General features: G+C 39.4%; 1 long non-coding RNA gene across 4 annotated transcripts in view; it reads left to right on the top strand.

Annotated features, from left to right (window-relative positions):
* The window catches only part of LOC142599459 (uncharacterized), a 425,989-nt gene extending 420,720 nt beyond the window's left edge, over positions 1-5,269 (top strand). For 3 of the 4 annotated variants that reach the window (XR_012833022.1, XR_012833024.1, XR_012833021.1), the window contains exons 3-4: positions 2,467-2,589; positions 3,941-5,269. This is a non-coding gene — a long non-coding RNA (uncharacterized LOC142599459). Of the gene's footprint in view, positions 1-2,466; positions 2,590-3,640 lie in introns of all 4 variants that reach the window. The other variant, XR_012833023.1, reaches the window with a different exon arrangement.
* The last annotated feature ends 8,597 nt before the right edge of the window (positions 5,270-13,866 follow it).

Here is a 13,866-nt window from a genome sequence, read left to right as displayed (position 1 = left end):
GACAAAGAGCAGTGTTTTTGAGGACTATTAGCCTGAGTTAATGTTTACAGTAACATGCTTTTTCATAAAGAATGGGGTCAAATTAGGAGCATGGGCTACTGTATTTTCTTTCATCAGCAGTTGGGGATCACAACACGCTCTTACCATGTAAATGAGGAGTGAAATAACAGATCCTTTTACACTGTTTTTTTGAGCAGACAGGATTACAGCACAGATTGTGTTGTGAAACAAAGAATAGCTCCACAGGAGCCATGACTCTTCCCATGAATCATTCTGTCCCTCCTCTCCCCTTCCTATATGCCCTTTCTTTTTGTAATTTTTCTTAAAGGTAAATATCTTCTAGATGGGAATGCCATACTAACTGAATGGCTGGACTTAAAATGGCTAAAGTTGGCTGTTTACTAGCTACAATTTTATTTAATAAGTAGTGACTGATAATGGTTATTTGCCTTCCTACTCGGAGACAGCAAATACACTTTAAACATAAACATATGCACTGTCAAAATTATAAACATACCCTTCCTTTAAAGTGCCAAATGGAAATAAAAGTCATAATACACTTCCAATATCAGGAGAGAAATTGGGGTGGAGGGCCTGGAGAGATGAGGTGTATGTTTTTCTGCGTAATGTTATGTTAACAACAGCTATGAGTGAAGAGAAATTACATATGGAGGCATGCTGACATTTACAGGAACTGTTGTGGAGAACTTTAAAAATATAACAGAGAAAAGAAGAGATTTGGGATTAAAAGGTTGCATCACATTTAGAATTCAAAGGAAACAAGTGTTGCAGATCATGATAATACACGTGGAGAAAGGATTACAGGTGCGTCTAAAGACTGCTTGAAGCGCATTAATGGACATTGTTTCTCTGCACCTTTCCTCAAATACTCCCTGGTGTTGTTTCAAAGTGAGTGCTTCTTGCTGTGCATCCAAGGTACTCTGTTTTCCCAAGGGCTGGTTTTGCTCCCTGGAGTAAAGCAGGAGCAGTCATAAGTCTGCAATGACTTGCATTGACTTGAGTAGCCTCTTTGGTCTGAGCCTAACATTCAGTGATTTACAACATAAAGTAATGACAAAATCTCATTTTTCCTGAACCTCTATCCTGGGAAGAGGGACACAGCGGCCAGATCAGCAGTATAACACAGAAAGATAATGTTAAGTAAGAAAAATGCTCTCTAGCTGCTGAAGTCTGCTCTGTCTCTCCTGCAATGCTCAGTGTCTGGCCACGATCTGGCCTGAAGTATATTCACTTGCAGTAAGACTGACAGATATTATGTGTCACATATCACTTCACAGTAATTTCCTGGATTCAGCAATTATTTCACTAATGTTTTGTTTCAAGTCTTCAAAAGTGTCTAAGTGTCCAAATTTGATTTTTCATGCATATAAGTAGTCTTAAGAAGCTGTGGCACTTTTGTACAAAAGATGATGCTTCAGGAGCTCACTGCAGGATGAATATCTGCTATAAATATTATTTCTGTGTTTGTGCTCATTAAAATGTGAAAAGGTAACATCTGAATGCACACATATATTCCAGGTATTTTTCTGGGAAACTATTTTTCCAAGTTATTCTTGCTGACTTACTGAGATGCTGTTGACTTACAAATCAGCAACAAACAAGTGCAAATTCCTATGACAAAGGAAAAGGACAAAGGGAAAGAAGGAAGGAGAGGTGAGGAGAAGAAAAGGAGAAGGAGAAGAAAAAAGAAGAAAAAGAAATCTAACACATAGAGGAGTGAATATGAGCCTTAAACCAGCTTAACGACTGGTCACAGGAAAAAACACAAAGTAGGTACGGCTTTATGTAGGAGATACAGTCACAAACAAGACACTCAACTCATTAAAAGACATTTCTAAGTGCTTACGCTTCAAAAGTACCATCTCCAAAAGAAAAAGAGATTTTCCTTTAAGTACACAGCACATCTAGGCTGATCTATTTGTTAATGGGAATGTTCGAGAGAAGAGAGATTACAGCAATATAGATTCTGACATGTAAATTAAAGTAGTTGGGTTAGACTAAAACAATATTGTAAAACTCCACGTGTGCCTGACTTTGTAGACAAAATTTGTATGATTCGGGGCAGGGGGGCGCTTTGTGACCACATAAAGGAGTGTGAGGGTACAAGCACACCTGGGTTAGAATGAGGTTTTTTTACTGGTTTTGTGAATACAGATTTAACTGTACACGCAGCCCCAGGAACCTCATGTTCCTGGGCAGATTGGGAACAGAAGCTTCACCGTTATAGAAGTTTTAACTGTTTCACTGAGAAATTCCAGTGAGGGCTTTTGGACAGGAAAATTGCAGGATTTAGCCCAAATGTGATGAATCTTTGGGTCCCTGCTTAATTATGATCTGCTCTGTTACAGTAGCAGAAATAGTGCTAGACAAAAAGAGACAGTTCTTGCCTTGAAGAGTATGTACTCTTACTATTATTTTATTTGTATTCTTCCTCCTTGAAATTAGCCACTGCTTATAAAGTACCCACAATAAATCCAAACCAGTGGGATGGAGGCAGAGATTGACTAAGTGAAACCTGCCCTAAGTGTGCACCCAAGAGATCAACAGAAATCAATTTGTCTTGCAGAGGTAGGTGGTTATACATAAAAGCTGAGAAAAATCACGCTGGAAGCCACGGGAACACTTTCAAGTGGGAAAATTGGGGGTTGCCTACATATGCCCTTGCTGCCAAAGAGTGTGTGTATGTGTGTGCGCGTGTGAATCACGGAGAGACATACCGAGAGACAGAGAGTGGAAGAGAGAACGAGAGAAAGGGGGGAAAAGAAAAAGGGAAGAAAAAAGAAATCACTAGAGACACGCAGATGCAAAAGCACAATGGTTGTATTAAATTATTTTGAGCTTTTCGTACAACTTACATAATTCTCAAGTAGAAGAAAATAAAGCCATAATTTATGCACAGTTCTCCCTAGCAAGTAAAAAAAATAAAGAAGTTATTTTTACAACCCCCTATATTGATTGTATTTTTAGAACACTTTCTAAAATAAGTGGAGAATTCAATCCTACTCTCTGAGGCATGTCAATTTGTGCCCACATAGTGGATGGAAAGATTGAACCCTAAGTGCAGATCATGACATTCTGCTGTGATAAAAGCTGTTTCTGTTTGCTTTAACACTCATGCATAGTGGTAAATGCCACCTGTGACACATTGGGATAAGTATAACTATGTTGCATCCAGTGATTGCAATACACTGAAAGTTGTTTCTGAAAGTTACCTGACTCTCTCTACTTAGATAACTTAATTTTCTTCAAGTGTTTTAAGACAGGAAAAGGCAGTCAAGCTATAGATACAAACAAATTTCACTTGCCAGGAGGTTTTTTTTTTTTTTTCAGAACATGATACCAAGTAACACCAAATAATACATGTCTTAACAGAAAATCAGTCTGTGATCTGCTTAGGCATGGGCTTGTTTCTAACCCTGTTCAGGAAAAGCCTTGAACTCTTGCTTAGATCCTTCTTAATCGTGCCTGTAGGCATTGCTTAATCAGCGTTATGGTAAATATCCATTTTCCCAACCACTGCCTGCCATATGTTTTTATGCATGTAAGGATATGTATATATTAATAATCAAGATCTGGGCAGAAAAGTGTCCCTCAGCCTACTGTTTTCACTGCCTTCCAGATACTGGCCTCTTCTTGTACCGTCAAATGAACTTGTTGCTATTATTATTTAAGTCATTGTGATTGTGAAGGTAGAACCAGAAACTGCCAGAACCATCTGAATCAGTGAAAATCTGTTGCTCAAAAACCTGAACATGTCTCACAATATTATCTTCCCAGAGATAAGGGCTATAAGATTGCTATGCTGCCAGCGGTCTATTTCTTTTTGTATGGGGTGGAATCTCAGAGAGGGCAGCAGGGTGGCAGATTGCCTCCCCATGAAAACTTGTGCAGCTTTTCCAACTGTCTCTTCATCCTCCAGGTGCCTCCTGCGTCAGAAAGCTGTTCACTACCGCGGACCTCCCAAGGAAGCCTGAGTACATGTTTTTGATTGACCTTGGTGGCTACTATAACTATTATTTGTTAATCAGCTTTTTGGGTGGGGAACCAGCTGTCTTATTTGTCTGGGAACTCACACGCCGAGGTTCTGGTCCATGCATGGAGCTCCTGGACATGGTGCCAGCCCATGTATTACAAATTCCATGGCAGGAACAAATTCTCTTCTTCTCTAGCCGTGCTAGCTGTCCAGGTCCTTGTCTGCCATAAGGGTGAAGAACTGTCAGGTTCCAACTCAAAAATCCTTCCCGCTCCCTCCTCTGTGCTGCAACCCACGCTGGCCTAGTTTTGAAGCATGCTCGATAATGTATGTGAGCAGCTAAAATTTCCTTCTTGTGTAAGACAATGTGCCCTTTCTAATATTAATTTCTAGAGGATCCCAAGCTCTTCAGCAATTTAATAAATCCAGGTGGGCACAAAAAATAGTGAGTGTTGACAGGCTCTCTGATAATAACAAATAAGTGAAAAAGGCTGTTTCTTAAAATTTTGCTGAGAAACTATTTTTGTCCTTGGGCAACACTTTGTTACTCTGCTGGCATAGCTCGGTGTGTTTCCTACTGAGTTGGCTGTATAGTTCTGTAGAGATAACAATACATATGCATGCATGCATTATCTATATATCTCTTGTTTGCTAAACCTGAAGTAATTTATGTAATTATACACATAATGTATTTTATCTAAATACACAAAGAAGATTTTTTCTTAAATGCCACTTAGGATCTAGATTTAACTTAAACCACTACTTAGTCTATCTTCCTTAATAGGATACTAAAAAGGAATTTTATGACAACATTATCAGTAGCATTTTGCTGATAATTAGAATAACAATAATAATACTGAGATATTTTTTCAGTAATAATGGTGTTATTAATGAGATTTTTATGAAAGACAGACTTCTTTAGTATAATTATGAAAATTGATCTTTTGCATTTTACTTATTCACTGAAATCAGATAAGTGGCTTAACTACATGTATTATTTCTAATAAATATTCAAAAGAATGCATTTAAACAAGGCACCTCATTCTATTCTTGCTCATATTCCTTGCATTTAAATAAAAGTGTAATTGCTCTGCTTTTTTAAACTGCTAGTTTGGATTAGCTGTCTAACCTGTACAGTGTAGCTGTTTGCTGTTTGCATTTTTAATAGCTTTATTACCATTTGGTGAAGCCTTAATTTCTCACTCCCTTGAAGAGTCCTGCCTTTAAGTCAGCTCTACAATTTAACCAGCAATAATCTGTCAAGATAAGATAAAGACCTACACCAGATGAAATGCAGTATTTTTGTGTAGCATTCTGTCATTGTTAAAGGAAAGATCTGAGTATGTCAAAATGTAACACCTGAAAGTTTAATAAACTTTGTAGCATAATTTTACAGTTCACATTTTAAAATAAATTGTTCTAGAATACATTAGCTTGTTCACTAGTGAAATCAGTTAAATATCTATATAAATATGTTTGGGTGAAGGGAGCCAGCGGTTTTCAACAAGGATAAAAGTTCTTTCAGTTTTCAAGTCTCAGATTAAGTCACTTCTAAAAATCCTTGCTTCAATTCAGTTCTATTAACTCTGCAGTTTCCTCGTAACTCCTTCATAATATTTGGCCATAACATCACTGCTGAGGTTCATTAAATATTGCAAACATTTTTTTTTTTTTTTTTTTTTTAGAGTTGCTAATACTGAGGTAATTGAAGTGAAGCATACTTAACTCCTCACTTTCGGGACTCAGGCTGCTCTTTGAGTAGTCCTCTTTCTTTTCACATTCCTGTTTCACTTATTCGTGCAGTATTTTTTTTTTTTTTTTTTTTTTTTTTTTTAAGAAATCTATGAAGATAAGGTCCTAAATCCCTGTTAGGGTAAAATAGTAACTGAACTGTGTCGGGTATATATAAACCAGTATATTTATAGGAAAGAAGAACAAAGAATCAGTTTCTCAGTCCTGTCTTAGCAGAACCTGCTATTCCACATACAAACGGACATGAATGTCTTTCATCTAACCAGACATAGTCAATGCAAATGGCAGTAGTGAACGCTCTTTGAGCTACTCCTGAGTCCATGAGAGCAGATACAGGCTCAGATACGTGCTCTGGAAGGGAGGACAAGAGCACATGGGGTATGCATGGGAGTGTTTGGGCAGCCTTGTGTCCAAATCCTGTACCCCTATGCCCTCTGGGCAGCTTGGGCTGTGCGGTGATCTTTCTCTGCACAGTCCAGGAAGGAAGTAAGTTTTAGGATTTCACAGCTAAGATTTTAGTTGGGGTTTTTTTTGAATGACTGAACTCCTATGAATACTATTTTAATTTTTTTTTAATAAAAAAGTACAGTCAGAAAAAAAGCCCATGCTAATAGCTCAATTTCCAGACATTCAGCTCCACTCACTGCTTGGCATCAAGCTGTTGTGTCTCTCCACAATGACCAGCACTCCCCTTTTAGGTTGGTTAAACTTTCCCAGGGCAGCTTTGCTAAAACATACACTTCCATTAAATGGCTCCTTTTTGATCAACCATCATTTTGCAATGAAAAAATCTGATTTGCTGCCAAATCTCCCAATCCGTTTAACTTCAGTATTCCATCTTCCTGGGCTAGTTCTGCATTGAACTATATTAAGAAGCAGCCCAAAATGCTCTTGTGGAGGGCTCTGAAGACTTGGCACCACAAACCCTGTATTAATTACAAATACCATAGTACAGTGTATTTCCATTTCTCACAGTCAGTGATTTATGAACTACAGAGCCATCATTGCATAGACTCTGACTTATGAGAACCAGATCCTGCCTGAAACTGCAAAGGTTGTTAATAATTTAGTTCTGCTTTGACATGTACTTGGTAGCTCTGTGGGCCTTGGTTATTAGTCAAGAGGAACAGAATCAGATTTTTAGAACAAACAGAAAAGATATATCTGCAATGAATACATCCACTGTGTGCTTCATCAAAAACACCACTGTCAGAAAATCTGTTCAATTTTAAGGTTAAGGCTGAAGGACTATTCTGTATTGCTCACATTGCTAAGGCCTGTAGGATGTGGCCTTTCCAGGAAAATCATAGAGATACAAAATTCACATTTAAGAAGTAGGTGCATCTAAAATTAGGTTCCTAAATCCATTGTTAAAAACTTTAAAAATATTTAGGGATTAAAAATATTTAGTAGTGGTTGCTATTTCATGGCAACCACATAAGGTAGCTCAGTGGTAGTCATTATCCCTATTCCATGAACAGCAGTGTGTGATAAGTTAATAGCAATTCTAGCACTGATGTGTGTTGGAGAATTTTCCCATGATAATGATGCTGATTACTGGCCTGGCTTATAGCTGCTAAAATACATTTTAAAGGAAGCTCAAAATGTGCAAATATTTTCTAATTTGACCTTGTGGGGTGACCAGTGGGATTTTTTTCTACATGGATATTTAGGAGTTGAAAATGGGAATAAAGGCAGCTTACAAACAACGTCAGAAGCCCATAGTCTATGAAAACTCATGAGAAAGCCTGCTGCAGGCACAGCCCTTAAGAAATGCTGCATGTCTGTGTGTCTGCTTGAAGTATGCTTGCTGCAAGCACAGGTCCCCATTCAACAAAGCATTTAATAACATTCCTAAGTCTACACTTGTGCTTAATGCCTGATCTGTGTCTCAAGAACTTTTTGGAATTGCAAACTGACATTCCTACACTCTGGCTCCCTCTGGAAGATACAGTTTAGACCAGGGAAAACAGTTCTTTGGAAGCTGAATTAAATCAGCTCAAAAGACCACAAAACACACATGGGCAAAAGAGCTCATCTGCCTGCATCAAGAGCCAGGAGATCAGCATCTATTGCATGGAGGCTTGAAGCTGTGCGAAGACGTCCCCTCTTCCAGCCGCACTAAGTGAAAGAAAGCAGTACTGTGCTGAGATGCTGATCCTGCCCGTCGCAGGAGGTTGCTGCTTCAGCAGCTCTGGCCGTGCGAACAATCCTGTAAAGCACTTTGGCAGAAAGCAGCCAGGTTAATGCCAGCTGCCCAGCTTGTCCAGGCCAAACCGGGCAGCTTCGCCTCCAGAACGGCAACAACAGTGACCTCCAGGAACAGGCTGGTGACACCCTCGTCAGACACAGCTCTTTGCACAGTAAATACCGACTTTTACCCTGATTGTTTTCTTCACAGTCTGAAGTGAGGCGTGGATACAAACATGTCTTCATACTAGCAGCCCAAGCCCACATCAGCCTGGAAAATCATTTATACGAGCATGAATCAGGACAGAAGGAAGGGCAGGTAGAGCCTCCCACGAGCAGGAGGAAGGATGCACCCAGCAGAGCTGACGCCAGCTTGACAATCGTGCCTAAAAGCCTTCCTGAACTGTAACTTTACAGCTGCTATCATCTCAAAAACAGGATCTCACATCCAATGTTTTAGACAACTCTCTCGACATCAAAACAACCTGAGTTGGAGACTAGTCTCTAGGCTGGAAACACAGGCACATTTGAGGCTCATGTAATGGACTTTTTGTTTCTGTATCTCATGTAATTTTTTATTTTTTAAAAAGTAGGAGCACTAGTCCACATGCCTGTGATGTGAAGGCGTGGATCAATTAAAGGTGTGAAAAATGATGACAGCAAAAGGCTCCGACTAGAATAACCACAGAGAAGCCAAGAGGCTCGTGGTTCAATAACAAGTTCATTCAGAAAGTCACAAGGCAGTGTGATGGCTGGAGTGAGGAAAGACTTGTGGCAATATTTTTTAAGAATTGCACGATGAAAAAATAATAATAAACATTAACAATGTTTTTTGGTTTTGTTGTTTGGGGTTTTTTTTTCTTTCCCATGACATAAACAATAGTACTCTGGTCATAAGCCAAAACCTGACAAAGGTCCAAGGTTGAAAAGGGTTTCTTTGAGCCTGTCTTCCTGGTATAATTATTGTAGGCTCAGAGGAACCAGATCTGGAGTGTTGTAAAACTCAACACAATGAACTTGACAGACAGCCAGATTTCTGTTTTCAGCCAGTTTAGGGTTACTATAATCTCATTATTATGCTTGAAAGACGACAAGTAATCGAATCTCAGGTAGCCGTTCTGTCTTTACTCAGCCGCATCTTCTCTTTTATGCCGATTTCCCTTGATTACCTGAACTAGTGAGGCTCGGTTTTCAACCACTTATCTTCCAGAAATAATCATCTGATCAGCCTTACAAGGTTCTCACTGCACTCAACGGTTTTAATGGGTCAAGCGTTAAATTAACCCTTTAACCATATCCCAGGAGAACACAAAACTTATTAAAAAACAATTTACTATTCAGTCATTGTTAACTTTGCAGAAGAGGAGTTCCTTCGCCAGCTTTGCTTGTTGTTCCCTCCACTCATGTCCCGTTTTACTGCATCTTTGCCATTACTAACATGCAAAATCTTTTTAAGGCTTCTGCCTAAGGAAACATTCTTCTGGTTTCTCACTTCTACAAAAGCATAAAATGAAGCCACAGGAAAAGTGGTGTGTATCTTACATTGTATTTTAAGGCAATTTTTTACAAAGGTTAAATTAATTTTTCCATGTATGGAAAAACCAATCTGCAAGAATATGACTTGTGTCAGATAATGTTGTATTGCATGCAGAGTTGTAAGGCTCGTGAAACTCTCATGGACCCATCTATGCCATGGCAAGGGCCTGCAACTCTCTCTGGCATGGGAGAGTATTTGCACCAGCCTCAGCTAGAGCAGGGAAGCAATCAAGCAAGAGGTCACTTACTCATGCAGCTGTGTGTTGGTGTGCAAAGTAGTCAGCAGCTGTGCTGTCACTTCCAGCCTCCCCAGAAAACTATGGAGTCCCCTCTGGGAGGAGGATGGAGGCAAGAGCCCAAGCAGTGCTCTCTGGCTTCATCCTTGCCCGGGACAGGACACAGCCAGCAGAACTATGCCTCTTGCCCTGACTCATCCCAAAGCTAGGGAAATTGAGGGAGGTGTGAGAGGATGTGGCTCTGAAGAAGCAGCCTTGGCAAAGCTGCTCCTAGGAGTAGATCTGCACCATCAGTGAACTTGAACAAGAAGCAGATGGCACCAATGGCTGTACCAGACCTTAGTTGTTCTTGTGAAGCCAATGCCCTCTGCACACAAGAACTGTCTTAGCAGAGCAGTCTATCCATTCCACAGAGGGGAAGATTCTCCCTTTCAGCAATACTCCAACAACAAAAAGAGACAAGAGTAGAAATATTTCATGTAAACCAAGGCCAGGAAGAGCCTCAATTTACTAGCTGCTACGAATGAAAGGTATGATACATCCCAGCACTGCTTCTTACAACAGCAGCATAGTAGAGATGCCCAGGGTGTAGATCTAGCCTTGCTATCTTCAGCCAATTCTTGCTCACACAAAATTCTCGCAGCCGTTCACAGGGGTATTGCCAGGAAATGACTTGAATGAAAGATGGTTTTTTTTACAGAGAAATCTCATACAAAACTTTCATCACCTTTAGTTTGTACAATCCCAAATCTGATCTTTGATGACAACTGGAACTGCTTACGGGGCTTTACGAGCTCAGGTTAGTAGTCATCAAAGGAATGTTAGGAGTATAAAATCTACTCTGTGTGTTTGTCATTGCTGTATATGTGAGTCATTGCGTGTCTGTAGAAAAAGAATGTGGTGATTTCAGTTTGTTCATAATATGTTGGTCTTTTACAATGGAGGAATGGAAAGAAAGAATAAACAGTGCCTGAAAGTTAGATGGTGTAATGATTTTGGGTATATGGGCTTTTAAGAGGAATCTAGGGTGAACCCCCAGGGCCTTGTACAGAAGAGGGAAGAGCCAGTGCCAAGGACACTGAGCACAGCCAGCCTGCTGGGCAGGGCACTGCTGGTAGTGAGCCAAGAGAAACACTAAAAAGAGGAACACAGCTTGGGCGCAGCCCTCTGCAAAATTTTGGCATCCTACTGGGGTCTGCAGTGAAGGTGCCTTGTTGTCTCCAGAGTCCTCCCATGGTGAAGCATATTTCTTATAAAAGTCTTGTTCTGTTCTGTTAAAGGTCATTACTACTTCTTTTCAACAGATAGCCATTAGAGAAGACAGCGTGGTGACCTTTCCCTATAATTTCTTGTGGGCAGGATCTTCCCCCAGGACACCGAGTGTTGGGGTTCAGTGACTCCCTCAGCTCACCGGTGTATAGGCTCTGATCTCCTTCCTACCAGTTCTCTAATCATCAGTCCTCAAGGAGGTGTCCTTCAAGCAGAAAAAGTTGTCTCGTGAGACATTTCCCCCCAGTATTTACTAAAAGAATGTATATGCCTGGAGCCTTATATGCGAGTGGTGTTTGTGTGTTACATCTTTTGCCAGTTTCTGTGCAAGCTCTACTGACAAATATCTGAGACAAACCAATATTGTACATATATTGCAGATGAGAGTTCAATGAAGAAAAGCAATAATGAAAAACTAAAATCAGATGTTAAAAAGGTGCAATGACAAATTTCCACAAATGAAACTAAAAAGAAAATGCAAGATTCAGTTTCTCAACACAGGCACACAGTGTCGCTTCAAGGTATTTCCCCTAGTCTTTGGTCAATTATTTTAGATGCCAGTGTCAGATGTTGGCAGACATGTTAGAAAGCTTCTCAGATACTTATACCCCCATGTACTGGAGATGGAGGCAACTAAAGAGATACCTTACATTTAAAGTAGCTTTAAATATTTCCATTTAGCCTACTGAGTCCCATACCTCAATTTTTTCACCTTTGATCCCAGAGCCTTGTTTTTTTAATATTAATTAATACCTTTAAAAAAAATTTTCCATCAGTTTCCATTTGAGGAAAAACCCTATTTTTATTGCTTCCTCTTCATCAGTAGTACTCCTGCAGATCCTTCCACAAAAAATGAGCGTATTTCTGTAAGATCAGCTGGGAGTAAAAGTTTGTATGGAGTCCACATCAGTATATGAGAAAAGAGGAAAAGAGTAATATGAAATTTAAACTAGCTCTGTAGGCAAATGACATCCATCTAGATTTAAGAGGAAAATCAGATAATTTACTTTTATACTCTTGGATATATGAATGATTAATAAAGACAAATGGCAGATTCAGGATAAAATAAAAGAGGGGGAAAAAAAGCAATTTACAAACCTTCATCAAAGCATTTTTCTGAACAGCTGCACTTCAATATAATAGGGTGGTACACAAAAATCATATCCAACTTCTGTTCAAGGAGCCAATGGCTTTCCAAGCTTTCTGGAAGATTCTTGGGAGCATCTTAACTTCTGTGTGTGGCCTATATTCATCTGATCCAACCTGAACATCTGCAGCTCTTCACCCAAGGCTCCGTTTGCAGACAACAGAGTAAAATAGACATGTCTAGGGAGCAATTTCTCTGAATAATTTTGAATATATATTTTGAAGAAGTACTTTAAAGATGACTTGTGTCCATGAAGAATGTAGAAAAGGGAGAAAGTCACAAAACATTTGTTGGGCCTTGGTCATGTCGGTCAAACTATGTAATTAGTAACATGTGAACTCTATCCAAGGGGCTCTTTCAAAGTCAGAATCGACTTTTCAGTAAAATTTGTAAGTAGAGTTAATGCTCTGCTGGGAGACCATTGAGTCCATCCAGTTCTCCTAAAGGCATGAAATGCCTGAAACTTCTCAAATAGAAGTTTCTTCTCTGAAGTTTACCACAATATAGCTCTGAACCACCTTCGGATTAAAGGCCAACATCTTATTTGCTTTAGCTTGAACAAAGTTCCCTGTAATTTAAGGGAAATGGCTAATAGTTTAAGGGTAAAAAAATGGCAGTAAACAGTACCGAAAAACTATATTAAAAAGTGCTCCTGAAGAAGGGACGATTTTCTAGTATACGAAGTAGATACATTGTAATGCCTAACATGAAATCAGTGTGGAATCTTAGCAGTTTTAAAGTGTTATCGAAATAAAAATATATTGCAGTAGACAATGGGCAACTCAGGCATAATATTTCTGTTTGCTAAAACTAATTTTCTGCATTATGCACACACAGAACTTTATCAAACTGAAAATGCCTTCTGTAAGTCGACAGCATTTCTTAGGTTTTTGAAAGGGGTACAAGCACTTATCTGCATAGCTCTATTGTCATTCATGTTGAAAAGCAAAAATGGGTTAAAGGAAGTTTTTACTAAATTCAATTAAATCCTTCCCACCGATAAGGCAAAGATTTTGAGGATGAATAACCTGACAAACAATCAAAACATAACTGGTCAAATTGTTTTTCATGAGTGTGGCTGATGGCAAATTCCACTTGAATTGCTGGGCTCCCACAAAGATCAAGTCTGCGAAAAATTTGTGTGCAAGCTCTTTGAGTGAGAAGTCTGATTTTCATCTATTTGTATAGTGTTTGTACACTGAAGATCAAGATGCCATGTGAACAGGTAAAAACAAAGAGTGAAACCTTGGCTCTACTGAAGTTACAGTATTATTTCCAATGTGTAATTTCTCATATAAAATTTAAGCAGTCTGAAAGTTGGCTATCCAGACTAAACTACTTGCCTAAGCTGTTTCTATAACCAATGGACCTTGTAGGGCAATTCACCCCATCATCAGATCAGTGCCTAAAGTAGGTCGCCTTGTTTCTCTCCATTGGCTAGAGCAGTGACATAGATATGTGGCTTAGACTGGGCATCTAGATGGCTGAAGCCATTATCTAGATGGCTGAAGGCAGATGAGAGGAAGCCTACTCCCCATGAGGGTAACATTTGCTACTAAAGTAACGTGAGTAGAGAACAATTTCAAAAACCTTCAGTGGAAGTCAGTCCTCCTTTGGATGATGCTGGATTTTTTATGTTTTTGACCATTTCATAGAATCATAGAATCATAGAATGGTTTGGGTTGGAAGGGACTTCAAAGACCATCTAGTTCCACCCCCCCTGCCATGGGCAGGGACACCCT

This window comes from Balearica regulorum, chromosome 1, assembly GCF_011004875.1.
Source record: "Balearica regulorum gibbericeps isolate bBalReg1 chromosome 1, bBalReg1.pri, whole genome shotgun sequence".
In the NCBI taxonomy this organism is placed as follows: Eukaryota; Metazoa; Chordata; class Aves; order Gruiformes; family Gruidae; genus Balearica; species Balearica regulorum.
The sequence above is the reverse complement of the archived record's forward strand: the minus strand, read 5'-3'. Positions and strand labels throughout refer to the sequence as shown.